Source organism: Triturus cristatus, chromosome 10, assembly GCF_964204655.1.
Source record: "Triturus cristatus chromosome 10, aTriCri1.1, whole genome shotgun sequence".
Classification (NCBI taxonomy): domain Eukaryota; kingdom Metazoa; phylum Chordata; class Amphibia; order Caudata; family Salamandridae; genus Triturus; species Triturus cristatus.
Window position 1 is genome coordinate 352,971,013 of NC_140593.1, and position 18,147 is coordinate 352,989,159.

Here is an 18,147-nt window from a genome sequence, read left to right on the forward strand (position 1 = left end):
TCTCGCACTGCGAGAAGCAGAAGTGCCTGGTTGGGGGTGGGCGGTCCTGCTCGAGGGCAGGGGGGAGTGGCTTGCCCACTGTTGTTGGTACTGACTGTTTGGTCGCCCCCCCCCCCCCCCCCGCAACGACCCCATTTCCTCCTGTTGCGGGGATTCTGCTAGTGCACAGAACTATGCGCAGGAAACCAGGACCTCAGTGAATTGTGGTGTACCAAAAAACTCACCTCAATACCCAGAACCCCTATCTGACTAGCATCAGTGTCTCATTCGTTCTCCGTACCATATCGAAGCTACCAATGATTAGACAACCCAGAACAAGCGACTTAGAATACACTCAGGAATGGTGGGAATCAAGAACACCTTTTTGTTGTTATTCTCATATCAGTCCACAACGTAAGTAATCCGAGACATAGAAAAGTTTAAAATGTTTATTTTTAAATACGTGCTCTAAGATGCAGTACTTTGGCTAACATAAGCAACCAAATTATTAGAAATAATACCATCAGCATTGTTACAATTCCATAGAAAACAAAGGGAGAAATCATATTATAATGATAGTGAAAACAGGTCCTATAATACCTTGTGTACCACCCTCCCTTGGCTAATAAGCTAGTTTTATATAAGAATAGAAGGTCTCTAGGTTTGAATGGGGAACCCCATACCTCAAAGATCAGCTTGGGTGAATCACAGGATCAGCACTGCTCTCTGTGTCTGGAAAGGTTTTCTCCAAGAGTGTCAGCATCATGCATGCAAGGCAATATTAAAGGCACCCGAGTCTCAGATATTTGCAGCTATGTGCTTGTTGTGTCTAGAGCGTGGGCCGATCAACCTGAATTCAACAGCATACATTGTTATTTGACCATGACGGTTTCTGCACACAGTGTTCAGACTAAAGTCGCGGTGCACGTCTAGGGATGTGAAAAACAGACCGTTCTAATGTGAAGAAAAGAAAGCAAGCAGTTTTACTTATAATAACAGCTACCTGTAGTGTTGTGTGCAAAAGCAGCAAAATGGCAAGATGGTGTTAACATCTAAAACGCTTATGCTAACATAGCAATGTATGCAGGCAAAACCCTGTCTTCACTACACCCTCCCTTGATCGGACCACAAACAGATTAAGGAAGTAATGTAGGAACGCAGAGTTCAAGTTTGATTGAGTCAGAACCAAGTTCATATATTGCCAATCTGTATAATTGGTAGTGAAAGTTCGAAAAGTTTGTTGGGAAAAAAAGTAAAAAACAAAAACATTACTCAGGGGCGATACACAGCCCATTGTGGAGTAAAAAAGTAAAAATTAAAAAAATTCGAGCTAATATGTGCGGAAGATGGACAACTGCCAATCTAATCCATCCATGTGTAGGCACAGTATGTTACAACAGCCTCCAAGAGGAAGTCATTGTAAAGTTCAGTAAATGATTCAGCCATCCAATCTAATAGAGTAAAGGAACATACATGTTCTTCGATAACCAGAGCCTCTAGCACCATCAGAGGACAACTTGCGTGTTCTCCGAGATAACTTCGCGCCAGGAAGTCATGGGCTGCTGCATATATATCCCTATTTCCTAGGATTCCGTGTGCAGCTGCACGGGCCATAATCCTGATACCAGAACAGTCAAACTTATGAACCACTAAGGGACTCATCAGTCGATCATAATACGGGGCAGGGGACTCCGTGTTCGACAGGCACAAATCCAGAGCCCATTCAAATGATCAATCTAGGCAATAGAAAACAGGTTGCACGCAAGTAAAGTATGAGAACCGGAAGGACAATCCATAGGCTATGCTCAAAGTAGCCAGAGGTAGTGTTCCATAGTATTCAAGCATCCGGTTGCGCAGTTGGAGCAGCCGGGGCAGACTGTCGTGTGACACAAATCATGCAGCCATTGCGGAGCAATCAAACAAACAGCAGCACACCAGCAGTCAAGGCGAGGATTAACGGAAGCCCGCCGAAGACGCTGGAAAAAATAGAATGAAAAAATGCCGGTATCACAACAAATATTGTTTGGAACGAGGTCACAAGGCTGGAGCCCACAACTTTGAAAAAATGCACAAGGCCAGTTGTTGACGAGGCATTGAATATAGTGTGAATCAGAGCACCAAAATGAAGTGGGAGATCAGTATTTAAAAGAGCATGCACCTTGGTGCGGGTGTTAGCTACATGAAGGACAAATGTTTCACAAGAGGTAGTGAGGGCGACTTCTTTTTGAGACAATAGAGCCCTTATTCTGCTCATCTTGTTGAACTCTGCTATCAAGGTTGGTATGGAAGGCCAGATCGAGTCTCCCATGCGGGGGTGGGAAAAGCACATTCTTACAACAGACTACTCGTTGTGAGACAGTTATAATGTACGGAATCCCTGCTAGCATCCCTCAACACGCCTCATTATTTAAAAGTAAATAGCAACCGTTAGCTAATAACCTGAAAGTTGGTGTAATTGCTGGCACAGGAATTTCCTTCAAATGCAAGCTAAATTCGGGGCGTGAACATTGCAAGCGCCATGCAATTGGATGTTCCTACAAACTACTGAGTGATCAGGTGTTGAAGTGCACTCCTCTCCTTTTTAAATAAACCTCTTTACCCTCTCTCAGGCACCTGTATGTATATGGGAGTGACCAAACTTCATGAAGAAAAGCGGTACCTAGTGGTTCATATCTGCCTAAGGCATAGTGTTTCATACATGAACTGAACTTAAACAATGGAAAAGGAAGAGTGATTAACCCATGGATAAGCCACACAGCTGAATTTGATTTGGCTACAGAGAATGGTAAAGGTTCCAACTTTTCAATATGTAATAGTGAATATGTCGCATCCTTCATGGACATGAACTGTTGTTTATCAGTCAGATTAAACGGCAGGAATAAAGATGATGTATTTATGTAGTCCCATGGAACTTTCCCAGCCTTCAACATTTGTAAAGTCCATGCAAACTGCATTATAGAACGCAATTGATTTTGACCATGGTATAAGACTGACATGTCATCCTGTACAATATCCACAACAGATGAAACAATATTATCTAATGTGTAAATTCTGGAAAAAAGAGTGTTAATGCTATTATCAATGACAGCAAGCACTTTTTTTCAAATTTGCTTGATCAATAGCTCTTAATCTAGAAGCAGCTTCAATTTGAGATAATTTCCAAACTTCGTTGTAAATAGCATATACCCATCTTTTGGACCTGCCACCCACAGGGCCCTTAACAAAATCATTCAAATCTACATCCTCATTTAATTTGGACAAATGAAGTTTAACTGACGCCAAGGTGGAATGTTTAAGCCAGTTTTGACATCATTTTCCTACTGAATAGGTAGTAACAGAATAGGAGTTTTCAAATCAGGGGTCAACCCTAACCAGTGTGTAACCTAATTTCAGACCCAGAAAACGATGTTGACATGAGTCTGACGTTTTTTGCCATAATAACCATCCGTGAGGATCTAAGTTGGAAATATTGAAGGATGTATTAGTAATAAATGACTGCAAATCCGCAAGGGACAGATCTGTGTGATTGTCCCAGGAAGGATAAGCACCCAGATCAGGAATAATGGGGGCATTCAGGGGTGCGGAATTTAATAAAATATCTACTTGTCCATTGGACTGGTAGCTTCATAAATCTACTTGCCCTGTAATAAAATCTACTTGCCCCTTTGGTGCCATGTAGTGCAATGACAATTAATAGCAGCAATCTCATTTTATAAGATCTCTGATAATAGCCTCTCTGATTATACCAGGGTTCATACTATAAAAGGGTTTGAATACTAGCAATTTCTTTATTTTGCCACCTTTCTGCAGATCTACATACTGGGGCTAGAGGTAGTGGTAAGCAACGATTCCAAAGTTGAAATGCCTTTTTGAGTCTGTGCAAACCTACTAACCTGCATGTTTTAGTGGTTTTCACCAGCTCTTCTCTAATCTTTTCCCACACTGACGAAGGTTAGAAAGTTATTACTGACAATGGCAGAAGGAACATTTCTTCCTGGGCTGGGAAAAATGTGGCTGGAGGAGAAGTGAACTAGTAAACGTTCAACAGATTTTCGTAGGAGAAAAACTGGGCAATCATATTTGGTAGTGCTAAAATGCAGTTCACAAATATTTTCTAGAAGTAAGATTTCATGGCCTTCATGTGAATACATGAAAGCCGTAAATCTGCACTAATGCAAGAAAATATACCATGGGTGAACTTTCGTGACTTTCTTTAAGAATTGAGTCCTTATTAGGTCTGGTGTTAAGCAAGACCATTTGCTTTTATGAAAATTCTATCCATCGACTGGCTTCACCGTGAGTGACGGCCTTCTGCTCTTTTACAAGCAGCATATCGTAACACATAGTAGTTTTGTTCAGTGCCAGGAAATACTGTGGCAATGTGTGCTTTGAGACCAAAAATTACTTTTCCAATAGTTGTTGTAATGGTTAGGACCCAGTAGCTCCAGCAACAATAAAGTTTTACATAAACCATTTCAAAACAAGACACGCATTGACTAAACCAAAAGGTTGACCACCAAAGTCAGACCTATTGGCGTTGCCATTGCTTGCTTATTTTCATGTTTCCCATAATCTTGTTGAAACTGGTTACACTGATTTTCCATTATGAATATTTTTGGGAAAAACTAGCATGCATCCACACATTTTAATAAATGATGCTTCACATAAACGATACCTAAAATTTCACAGCAGCAAAACGTAGGGAAGGGTTTTAGAGGTGGCGTGAGCTGGTTACTGTCTTAATTAAGAAGGAGTGTTTCTACAGTGGGTACCTTTGTGATTTCTGCCATAAAGAACATAGCATCAGTGCACTTTCACATTGTTTTACTATCTCTCCTGAGAAGTTTACACTGTTAGCTGTTCCTGGGTTTCGTAGCTTCCAGCGGTACCTTCTCCATGTATTCACTTGCTCTGCATGTGATTTCTTTCCAGTAGAAAAAAAACTGTCTTCCTGACTGACTAGTGGCAAAAGTCTCAGCAATGTGCTTTGATGTAACTAACGTTCAACCCAATTGCAAGGTGTAGCTGTTGCAGAGAATCCGACGCTCCGGAAGAGAAAACAAATATAACACAAAGGACAGACTCATGGGCCTCTGCAAACATTTGGACCCTGAAAACAATACATCTTATTGAAGTCAAGGAGCGGGAAGCCCCATCAATCAATCCATCCCAAACAGTAGAAGGAGGATTTCTTTAGACCAGTTTATCCCACGGTCTCAACATCTTTCGATGTCCTGTGTCAATTGTTAAGGTGACTATTTGTATACATTGCATGTACACACACGCACTGTCTACCCATAGTAGCTCCTCTAACTAGTCACCTCTGCCAGTACATTGTAGGTAACCATTCCATATTTTGCCTAGTACCTGCACACAATTCACCTAGCTCTTGAGGAAATGTGTCTCAAATATAATCGGCCAAACGAGGGCACTGAACCTCCAACCTTGACTCACTTTCAGTTAACCTCATTGTGTGATCCTGGGCAAGTGTTTTATTTACTTGGTCCTCCGTTTCTTAATCTACTAAAGTTGGTGGTACTTGGATAAAGGTTAACCCATTACTAACACTACATAAAACAAGTGTATATTGCTAAACCGCACAGGAGCCCTAGGTTTAACCAAAAGTTTAATAGTCTTTGCAGCGGTGATGAAGAGTTTTCAATGCTTAATTATTGCTGTTAATTAAATAAAGGTGCAGCATATTGGGAAACTCATGGTTGCTTCGTGGGTGAGTTCGACGGTACGTTCTTATTCAATGAGAACTGAGCTGATCCTGCTATAGCCCCTTTGTAGGCCTCAAGTCACCTATCTTATTGCAGATATAGTCTTGTGCCCTGGCACTTAAAGAGATCACCCTCCATTTAGCACTCCATGTTTCCTTAAAGTCATGCTTGGCAGTGCACAGAAAAGCATATAAATTCCCTCAGTTCAAAGACAAGGCTTTGGTAACATCAGGTGATTGAAGTTAAGATTTACATTGAGTGTCTTTTGTACACACATCACAGCACAAGTCGCGGTGGAAAGGGTGGACTGAGTCCCCTCACTAATCAGAGGGGTCACCGTCGTCTTTTGCCCAAGGCAGAAGGAAGCTCAAGTATGTCTCTTTTACAACTGTATGAACACCCATGCACTTACCAAGCATTTTCATGACTGTTTCCAATGGCAAACATATGCCCTTGTGTTTACATACAATGTGGCTCACTGTATTTTTGTGTCACTAGACAACATCTTCCTTCTCCTCTAGAGGAGCCCATGTTGGGGGGGAACTGTCCACCACTGAGACATTAATTTCTTAACAATGTTGGGAGTGTGGTGTTTTGCAGTTTTATGGTGTTACCAATTACAACATGGTCGAAACAGAGCACCTAACAATTTGCTCTGTACAAAATCTACATGAAACACCTTATATGTACTCACTAAAAACTGCACTTTTTGACTGTAACTTAGAAGGGTTTTTTTTAATGTAACTTTGCATACCCTGTTGTGTTTGGGAAAACAAATGATTTAAAAGAAGTAAAACGAACATAAAACCTAGTTCAGCATTTCACTGCATAATTATATTTGTTGTTTATGTAAAGCGCTTATACAATCAGGGGACCATTTCGGAGGGCTGACAGCCTAACAATATAAAAAAATGTTGTGCAAAATGATACATTTTTAATGCATCGCACAAGATTGTAACATTACTTGCTGTGTCATGTGATATGTCTGTGCATCGCCTATGTTAATTAGTCCACTAGCGATTTCTCTAGGATTTGTGCCCTGCATACCATCACAAACCTGTCTACAAAAGCACACTGGGGGGGGGGGGCTTCTGTTTTCTTTTCCCCTCTTCTCATTCCTAGTGCCAGTGAAGATGCAAATGCAGAGCACCTGGCTTTCTAGGAAGAACGAGCTGGCAAGCAGCACTGTGCCCACCAAATAAACCTGAGGAATGAGAGGCCCAGTGAAAGGACAGAAATGGGGGTAGGCCAGAGGCCTATATGAAAGCGAAAGTCCCATGGGTAAAGTAAGGAGCTTTAATGTAAGCCTTTGATAAGACATGAGAAGCCAAGGGAAGCGGGCCAGGGTTGTCTCAGAGGCCGTAAGAAGGGCAGGTACAGGCACCGGGTGAGACATAGGGTGCATGAAGGAAGGGAGGGGCTCGAGATGCATGGGAAGGGAAACCAGGGCACTTTACTGTAGGCCCAGGAGGCAAGGGTGACTAGGGACCTTGGGGCCGTATGAGGCCCAACGGTGGAACAAAGAATAAAAGACAGGAATGAAAGGGTTCAAGTCAGAGCAGGGGCCTAGAAGCAGATAAACCAGCCTCTTGCACGTCAGTGCTGTAGGTGTTCTGGAGCTGCAGAAGCACGATCTTCGCCTCGTACTTGAAGTGAATGAAAGTAAGAGGGGAGGGTCCGAAAGCCACACAAGAGCCTCAAGGAGAAAATAAAATGCCTGTTACCTGGCAATGTTGTGGGTGTACCACACGGAGCTGCAACTATGAGCTCCATTCCATGTTGGTCTTCTGCTCCATGGAAATGAAGTGCAGGCCCCAGCTTTTGCACAGGTCCTTTCACTGCCAATAAACTGCTCAAAGCCCAGCCCTGACTAGGAGCCACTGACAGAAAGAAAAGGTGTACCAGTGGGTCGAGCTAAACCCCCCCTCTCATCCAAAGCCAGTCGTGGCTGTACTGCATGCCATCAATGCAATCACAGGCCACTACACTTCAGCACGTAGTGGCATGTGCTTCATTCAGACTTATTGACTGGCGTTGACCAACACTGTTTCTCAGCTGTGTATCGGATTACAGTAAGTCTTTTTTCTGCTTGTCCTTGGGACAAAATAGACATTGCAACTTCTTGCCCTTGTGAGAAATCTAGATGTCTCGGGCGTCGGGAGATACAAATTCCCCACCCCTGGGCACTAATCTTTTTAGAAGTAGCCAATCCAAAGCAGGTGGTCTGAAAAACTGTAGAATTCAAAAATAACATATGGTTCGGGATAAGGCACGCACGATGCAAAGCATCAGTGCCTTGCACCTGCCAGGCTTTAGAACCTCAAACAGATTTAAGATCAACAGTATCTTTCCACAGCTCATAGCCCCCTATAGCCAATTCATCAATAAAGGACTTTGAATACAGTAATTTATTATGTGTCAGTCTAACTTTGAAAGCCGACCCAGCAGCCATTTTAAAATAAAAGGCTTCAGGTTAAGATACACTGAAATCGGTAAAATATGTACATTTCTTTACTAGAGTTTTGGAGCTGCCTTCAACGGGAGCCGGAAAGTGTTCCCATTGTGTATAATTAACGACATTTCTAAATGTATTTGCTTTATGCAGGAAATGATTGCCATAGTGTTGGCAGCAAAATAACTCTCTATAACTCGCTGAGTCTAAATATAAATCTTCAGCATCAAAAGCAGCATAATATTTCAAATCAGAAAAAAGAGCCTCAGCGGCTTGGACATCCCAATCATCAGAGTGTATGTTTTGTTTCACAACATCCCCCATAGAAACACGAAGTACATTGGGGACATTAATCACCTCTGTAGGGCCATGAATTTGATCTTTAACAGCATCCTATACAATCCCATCTAACACAGGCCAGGCAGTAATATTAACAAAAGTCTGGTCCCTCTTCATGATGTGTGATGAGTGGGGTGCCAAAGTTTCATCAAGTAATCTAATTGCAGATCTTTCGGTTAGATAGTGTCCATTCACTAGACGAAAAAAAACAACCACAAATCCAATGGACATGAACAAAAAAATAGATATGAGCCCCAGCCAAATGTAAGTCCAAGGGGGAATTTAAAAATGTCTTTTAAACCAAACAGCAAAAATTGAAATTTTCGATGGGGCACTCGAAGTTGTAGAGTTAGTGTCAAATGAAAAACGTGACTGGTCAACTGTACTTGATTGCAAACCAGGCAACGAGACATCTGTGGGATAGGTATACTCAGTATCTTCATGGGGACCACCAGCCGGTGGAGTCAATAAAGGATTAGTAACTGTATGCATCTCGACGGCAATGTCAGGCCTGTTGGTATTTGCTGGAGCCAAAACAGAATTTCTCAGCATTGCTGGACAAGAGACCGCTGGAGTCATACTAAGAAGAATCGGCCACTCGTTGTAGTTTGACATTGTCAATGGAGACGTACCTGTTATCCTTGCGACCAGGAAGTTGAGGTAAAATGACTGTTCTTGTACCCTGCACGCCAAGCACTGGAACAGGTTCACAATAAGAGGGGCCAAACTCCTTCTTGTTCTCCACCTTCGCACGGACCAGGTCACCAACTCGAGGTACCCAGCCAACTACCGGAATCTGAAGTGCAGCATCAGTTGTGGAGGGCAAGTGTTCCTTTGCAAGACTGTCTCGAGCCTCTTGTAGATTCTGTAACACAGCAGAATGATCATCTACGTCAAAGGGTGCGGCCGACGCCACCATGTCTAGACCATCAAGGTCCGAGACAAACGTTTTTATGCCAAAGAGCATTTCGTATGGGGTCCGCCCACCCAGAGACCTTCTAGGGAGATTATTAAGTGGATGTTGAACGCTATACAAATGGGCCAACCAGTTCCTGCCAGTACCTAAAACCCTTGCTCTCAAGGATTGCTTTAAATCACGGTTCATTCGCTCCACAACAGAATTGCCCTTTAGGCCTATATGGAGATGAAAATTTGACTTGGACCCCAAAGATCTCATGGCATCCTTGTATGCCTTAGAGGCAAACGCTGGACCCTGAGCCGAATGGAGGGTACCACATGCAAAAATTCCCACAAAGACACGCAAATCCCTGATGACAGTTCGAGAATCAGCACTCCTTTGTGGCCAGACCCATAGAAAACGTGTGCACGAATCCACTGCAAGTAAGATGTACTTATACGCAGTATCAGAGGAGAAAGAACGCAGTGATCCAAATAAACACACACAAGTGGTTTATTAGATATGTACAACTGTGTTTGAGGTGGACGCGCAGCAGTCGAAGGTTTAATCTGCTGGCAAATGTCACAATTAAGGACATAATCATGAGTCTGTTTATACAATCCGCGCCACCAGTAACATTGTTGTAAGATAGTGACAGTCGCTGAGATGCCTGCATGGGCTGATGCCATACCATCGTGAGCGGCTGTTATCAATGCAAGTCTGAGGTCCGCGTTAGGAATTAACCTGTCACCAACGTCGTTATTTCTCACATAGGGAACTTTATCAGGACTTAAATGATAAGAGTATTTAGAAGGGAAACCCCAAGGGTAATTATCACTCTTCTCTGTCACAGCAATGGCTACCAAGATATCATCATCAATCTTACTTTTGGATCTTGTAACGGCTGCTACCAGATATGTTGCCACTGTTGTTTTCGCTGCCTCGTCAGCTAAACTGTTGCCAACAGCGTGTACACCTACGTGCTGGTGACCAAGAGTATGAACTTTCTTTTTCTGAAACGGAGGTCTTTGACGTGCAAAGTCGTCCTGCTTGCCATAACCATCAGCCGGGCGGGGCTGCTCACGTCCTTGTGGGGCACCCCAACCTCTGCCACATTCACCTCCTTCGGCTTGCGAGACCGATGTTTCCTGTGAAGAACGAGGAGAGCGTTGTTCAGAAACCTGAAATCTATCAGGAGACCTAATTCTTGTGCGATTGCGCAATTCATATGTGCGTTCAGTAGTCACTGGTATTGTTGATGCGGGACGTGACCCCTGTTTCTGTTGCTGCTTCCCCTGTTTTTTGCCTTTCCAATTTTGTTTAGGAAAAACAGAAAGGTCGTCTTTCGTAGACTTAACCGTCTGAGTTTGCGGTTGCACTGCTGATTAAGCAAAAGGCTTAACCCCCAAACTATTGCGGCCAATGGTCTTATATGCCTCCGCAATAATCCTTGGTAACTGCTGGGGTTTATCGACGTTGGCGACGAGGCGCAGCTAATTCGACACCTGAAAGTTAACTGCATCTCCCTTGACATTAGCAAGGATTAGATCAGCAACTACGTCGAACACTCCAGCAAGCCTCATTCCCAGCTCGACCGCCGCCTCCGGACCGTGCTCATTCTGAACACGCTTAATTATGGAGGGCAGCACAGTCATAGACGGAGTGCCGAAGTACTTTGCGTAGACTGCTGCAAATACTTTACCTCAGTTCTCACAATCCGTTACCTCAGGGACTAAGTCTTTACGCAGACTAATTGTAAGACTCCTGTGTTTCTCCACAGGAGTGGAATTAGGAAATACTGCTTCCAGTTGGTCAAATTTCTCAGCAAGCCAATAAGGCATATCGTCCTTATTCTGGGGGCTCTTGCCCATTACTGAATTAACCATGACGGGACTAATAGTGATCCCGGCCGGTTCAACTGGTTGCGTCGCAATCCCAGGTGCCCCCACCTGGACATTGGGAGGGAGGTATTGCACTAAAGCCCTATGCACTGCAATCAAGGCGGTATGGAGTTGACGTAAGTCATCCAGCGGGGCTTGCAAATATCGTGGATCTGGTGTGGACCCGGCCAAGACTGGTCAAGTGGCCCCAGGAATGGACAAGGGACCTAACCGAACCAGAGTTACGGTGTGGGGGAGGGTGCCATTGAACCAAATACGATGCTGCCAAGCGGAAATTGGAATTTCCTGCGTCCTATATGGAGTGTAATTTTTCTGGAACTGCCGTAGGAGTGTATGAGTGAAAAGTCTTATCATCTGCATTCACTCCCGGAAAAGTAACCCAAGAGTAAAAAAGCTCATAGGGGAACGATGCATCGGCACTCACTACAAAGATAATAGACATTCCATCGTCTGGCACCCCGAACTGCGTCAAATGACGCCAGAGAGGTGCGCGACTGCGCTGCAATAGCAACTTCAGCCATAAGGACGCAGAGAAGAACAAACAATTTATATTAAACTGTAGCACAAAAAGGGTCAGTAATTCAAAATGAAACCTTTTTAATTGTCAAGCTTGAATGAACCTATATTTCAATTATATAGGTAGGTTTAAACCGTCACTCCCGTCAACCGGAAACAAGAGTGAGGGTGTTGTGGACAAATATAAGCACTAATAAGGCGTCTCAATCATAAGACCAAAACGTTAGGTACGCCATGTTGCGGGGATCCTGCTCATGCACAGAACTATGCGCAGGAAACCAGCACCTCTGTGAATAGTGATGTACCAAAAAACTCACCTCCGTACCAAGAACCCCTATCCGACTAGCATGTGTCTCATTCGTTCTCCGTACCATATTGAAGCTACCAATGATTAGACAACCCAGAACAAGCGACTTAGAATACTCTCAGTAATGGTGGGAATCAAGAACACCTTTTCGTTGTTATTCTCATATCAGTCCACAACGTAAGTGATAGACAGACACGGAAAAGTTTAAATTGTTTATTTTTAACTACGTGCTCTAAGATGCAGTACTTTGGCTAACATAAGCAACCAAATTATTAGAAATAATACCATCAGCATTGTTACAATTCCATAGAAAACAAAGGGAGAAATCATATTATAATGATAGTGGAAGCAGGTCCTATAATACCTTGTGTACCACCCTCCCTTGGCTAATAAGCTAGATTTATATAATAATAGAAGGTCTCTAGGTTTGAATGGGGAACCCCATACCTCAAAGATCAGCTTAGGTGAATCACATCACAGGATCAGCAATGCTCTCTGTGTCTGGAAAGGTTTTCTCCAAGAGTGCCAGCATCATGCATGCAATGCTATATTAAAGGCACCCGAGTTTCAGATATTTGCAGCTGTGTGCTTGTTGTGTCTAGAGCGTGGGTCAATCAACCTGAATTCAACAGCATACATTGTTAGACAGTGTTCAGACTAAGGTCGCAGTGCACGTTTAGGGATGTGAAAAACAGGCCGTTCTCATGTGAAGAAAAGCAAGCAGTTTTACTTATAATAACAGCTACCTGTAGTGTTGTGTGCAAAAGCAGCAAAGTGGCAAGATGGCGTTAACATCTAAAACGCTTATGCTAACATAGCAATGTATGCAGGCAAAACCCTGTCTTCACTACACCCGCCCCCCGTGACGCCGACCGTGTCTGGATTCATGTCCTTGTGTCTGCTGCCTTCCACCGAAGAGACCACGTGGCTTCCAGTCATTGAATGTTACCTACGTTAGTGTGTGCTCTCGTGCCCCGAAGCCAGTTATGGGTGTTTTTAGAGGCTGAGCCCCCTTCTGGCCTTTGAGGTCGGACGTGTAAGCTGTCAGGGTCTGCGCCACTCATGGGAGCTGTTATGGTGGGGGGCGATGCTGCCTGCCACTGGGGGCTTAGATCGTGTGAGGCCAATCCCGTGGGCTCTCCAGATATTACATTTCTCAAACCCTGAGGCCGGTCGTGGAGGGCTCCATTGTCTGAGGACGGGCCCTCGTGTATTCGATGTCTGTTACATGTTGTCTGGTTCAATTTTTCTTAATTAAAACATTCTTCCAAATGTAACACAGACAGATGGATAACTGGACACCTTAAGTGAAATGACCTTAAACCCATGCTACTCGTATTCCTTTCGTTTACTTGTTTGGTTTAATTGTGTGCTAGACAAACCAGCTTAAAATGTTGCTTTATTGTACATCAAAAGAAAGCTATGTATGAACCTTTACTAAAGGACATTAACAAACTACCCCGTAAACTAGTAGCTTAAATACCTACTACCCACTAATAAAAATATTGCTTGGCCCATTCACAAGCCCACTTTCTTTAAACCTTCACTGAAACAGCTGGGGGCCACAGCGTGGCTCCAGATGCAAACCCAGCGACTTGAGGGGTTCACCTTCAGAGCCACACGGTGAAAAAGGCAGGGCGAGGGGGTGCTTTAGTCACAGACCGTGATATTCCAATCAAACTGCTTACATGCAAGCTATAGCACATATGCAAATCGGTCTTATTGTATTAGCTGCGTGATCTTCTATTCATTTTATAGAATATGACATTTAATTCATTTGGGTTCTGTGATTAGTAACTTGGTTTATGCCAATTGGAGAAATGTTGCAAACTCTCATTGCTACGTTAAACCTCTTAAGCAGACTTTATTCCATTATGTAAAATGAATTAGTTAAACACTGTCTACTTTGGTAGAGCGAACCCGAAAACCCGAGTCTCTGATAATTGATTGCAAAGTTTGCATAAACCTGTAGATCACTGCTGGTTCACAATCAATGTTACAAAGTACCGTTCTCATGTGAAGAAAAGCAAGCAGTTTTACTTCTAATAACAGCTACCTGTAGTGTTGTGTGCAAAAGCAGCAAAGTGGCAAGATGGCGTTAACATCTGAAACGCTTATTCTAACATAGCAATGTATGCAGGCAAAACCCTGTCTTCACTACACCCCCCCACCCCGCCCGTCATGCTGGCCGCGTCTGGATTCTTGTCCTTGTGTCTGCTGCCTTCCACCGAAGAGACTACGTGGCTTCCAGTCATTGAATGTTACCTATGTTAGTGTGTGCTCTCGTGCCCCGAAGCCAGTTATGGGTGGTTTTAGAGGCTGAGGCCCCTTCTGCCCTTTGAGGTCGGACGTGTAAGCTGTCAGGGTCTGCGCAACTCATGGGAGCTGTTATGGTGGGGGGCGATGCTGCCTGCCACTGGGGGCTTCGATTGTGTGAGGCCAATCCCGGGGGCTCTGCAGATATTACATTTCTCAAACCCTGAGGCCGGTCGTGGAGGGCTCCATGAGGACGGGCCCTCGTGTATTCGATGTCTGTTACATGTTTTCTGGTTCAATTTTTCTTAATTATAAATTAAAACATTCTTCCAAATGTAACACAGACAGATGGATAACTGGACACCTTAAGTAAAATTACCTTAAACCCATGCTACTTGTATTCCTTTCGTTTACTTGTTGTGTGCTAGACAAACCAGCTTAAAATGTTGCTTTATTGTACATCAAAAGAAAGCTATGTTCGAACCTTTACTAAAGGACATTAACAAACTACCCCGTAAACTAGTAGCTTAAATACCTACTATCCACTAATAAAAATATTGCTTGGCCTATTCACAAGCCCACATTCTTTAAACCTTCACTGAAACAGCTGGGGGCCACAGCGTGGCTCCAGATGCAAACCCAGCGACTTGAGGGGTTCACCTTCAGAGCCGCACGGTGAAAAAGGCAGGGCGAGTGGGTGCTTTAGTCACCGACTGTGATGTTCCAATCAAACTGCTTACATGCAAGCTATAGCACATATGCAAATCGGTCTTATTGTATTAGCTGCGTGATCTTCTATTCATTTTATAGATTATGACATTTAATTCAGTTGGGTTCTGTGATTAGTAACCTGGTTTATGCCAATTGGAGAAATGTTGCAAACTCTCATTGCTACGTTAAACCTCTTAAGCAGACTTTATTCCATTATGTAAAATGAATTACTTAAACACTGTCTACTTTGGTAGAGCGAACCCGAAAACCCGAATCTCTGATAATTGATTGCAAAGTCTGCATAAACCTGTAGATCACTGGTGGTTCACAATCAATGTTACAAAGTACCGCTGTCTGTGCCTAAATGGCAGGCATGTCCATGTAAGGCCTTTCTTAATTTTGGGACTTTGTTGAGGTCTCGTGAGCACTGCTAGTCCAGTGGAGAGGGACTACCATAACCAGAATCCACAGCACCTGAAGGCGCTGCAATGAGCGAGGAAGGAGGCAGGCCACCAAACACCAATGAGCCTAAAGCGCGTCCTGGCCTTCCAGCTAATGTACGGGCAGAAGCAAATTGTGTCACTGTGTTGTTTCCCCAGCTGTGCCCACTGTTTTGCTTCTGCCCGCACCTGCCTTGGACAGCCTGCCTTGTTGATGCTTGATTAAATAATACTCTAGAGAGATGTCGACTTGCGCCAGAAGAATATCAGAAGGTCCCGAAATGAGCCTGTGAGGCAAGCAAGGCCTGCTCTAGGGCAGCGCGACTGCAACCGGTGCCAGTGCACAGGATGCTAATTTCGGGGGGGGGGGGGCGGGGGCAGTGTGTGCAAGTAACTCGGGTACAAAAATGTTTGCCTCACCACTTTGAAAATCCACCAGCCGCCACTGGAAGTGAGAGTCTATAATGAAACTTAAGTATGCACTTTATTTGTCACGGACACGCAGTTTCCTACTACCTGTCCTCCAGAGTTTTCACCCTCTTCCTATCCTATGGTGAAATCTCTGGCCACATATGCTCCTAATCCTGTCAGCTAGGCTTTTATGATTCTTAGCTGCTGCAGCTGGAATCTTGTTGCCATGAGTTTGGAATTCATTGTGCATTCATAAAGAATTATCGATGACCATGTTGTCAGAAATGTTTTCTGGATAAATATTAGAAACTAAGAATTTAGACTTCGATTAGTATTGGAGTCATCCTGCCAAAGATTACAAACTGTATTCTCCGGAGTTAATTATTTAAGAACATGCTTTCAGATTATTTTGTGCATTTATGGCAATGTTTCATTATCTATTTCAGCTCCAGAAGTCACAGAGTTGTCAGCAACCACAGAGAGTGGGTTGGGAAGAGATATCCGCAAGACATATCAGACGTCATAGTAGAAATAGTGAAATGTTATATAATGGTCAAAAACTAGATAAAATATTTCTTGTAGATATCCAGGCCTCTGCAGTGCAGGCTGAGGCCACCAGTACGAATCAATGAGATGAAGATATCAAGTCACTATGTTTCTCTCTCTCTTGTCTCATTCTCCTTTTTTCGATCTGCTGACTGGTGTAAATATTTGTAAATGGTTGTTATAGTTTTTTTTAGTAGGTTCAGAGAAGCCTGGATGTCAATTTACCTTGACAGCTTCTCTCAGTTAAGAATTTGTGTGAGTACATTTACGAAGCACACACAACACAATGTAAATGTCCACAGCTGAGGTACATACCAGGTATTTCTTCTCATCCTTCTAGATAATTAGGATAGGAACTATGCCTAACCTTGTGAACTATATCGCCTCATAAGTGGCAAGGAGAAAATAAGGACTTCTTGGAATGGGAACCTATGAGAATTCTACTACCTCTTTGCTCTTCCAGGGTAACTGGTTTGTGGTGGAGTATTTTAAAAATGGCAGACCTGCCTAAAAGTGATAGTGGGAGCATCAACCAATGTTTAACATCTGCTGTCCGTTTATCGACTAGTGGTTGGATATTCTGTTCTTATACTGCGGTCTTGTCTAGGGTGATGTATGCCCCCAAAAATGTAAATCCTTGTGTGACCACCTGTAGATCAAGCACCCATCCCATGACTTGAATGTGTGTATTTGTAGGAAATACTGATCATTTAATCATGTTGATATGTAGGTCTGTAATCTCAGAAAAACGCAAAGAAATTTGGAGGGCCCAAAATCTCAAAGCCTGTAGAGAAGATCTGGACATGATCAGCATAAAGTGCTACCCTATTCAAAATACTTGCAACCCATTCGAACCCTCTCTCTTAGGCATCAATCTGCAGCCATTCTGCAAGCGGCTCAAAAGCAAGGCCAAACTTGTATTGGCAAAGCCGGTAGGTCTCACCTATGCAGGAGCAATGTGTTCTCCTTTTTTCTTTATTTTTTTTCCAGGAAGCAGTAGTTCCATTCTATTCTTTAAGACACACAAATCCGGAGATAATCAACAAAAGACAGACGTCATAACAAAAGAACACATATGTAAGAAAAAAAGAAAAGACAATGACATGTATAAATGGAGACCCTCCTATTTCAGCTACTGTTCCATCAAGGGCCCCCAGACTAACCAACCCCTTTCCTTCCCTCTCCTGCCCTTACATTTATACAATGCAATCTCCAAATTGAATACATGAAAATGCCTGGCATACCATGCCGGATATGTCGGAGTGTCCTCATCCTTCCACTTAGAAGCAATCATTATACGAAAAATAGCTATTACCATAAAGCAAAGATAAACTTGGGTCCGTTCTAACTGTAGACTCTAGTCAAAACCAAATAGCAACATGGTTGAAGTTAATGAGACAGCCCACCCCAGGTTTTGACATAAAAACGTTTCAATCCCCTCCTTCAATACATCCAGTTTGCAGCAGTCAAAGAACATGTGGACCATATCGGCCGGACCCTGTCCACACCTTGGGCATTTGTTGTTATCCCTTTTCCCCCGTGCCCAAAGTTTAGCCGGCGTAAAATAAAGTCTAAATACCATTTTAAAAATTTGAGCTTTAAGGTTAGCCGATAGAAATACTTTTTTAGATAGTTCTATGATCTGCACATATCTACATCCGGATTGTC

The 18,147-nt window shown here is 43.3% G+C and overlaps 1 long non-coding RNA gene across 1 annotated transcript in view; it reads left to right on the forward strand.

Annotated features, from left to right (window-relative positions):
- The window catches only part of LOC146789432 (uncharacterized), a 165,154-nt gene extending 148,541 nt beyond the window's left edge, over positions 1-16,613 (forward strand). Inside the window, exon 3 of the long non-coding RNA XR_014969801.1 lies at positions 16,380-16,613. This is a non-coding gene — a long non-coding RNA (uncharacterized LOC146789432). The remainder of the gene's footprint in view (positions 1-16,379) is intronic.
- The last annotated feature ends 1,534 nt before the right edge of the window (positions 16,614-18,147 follow it).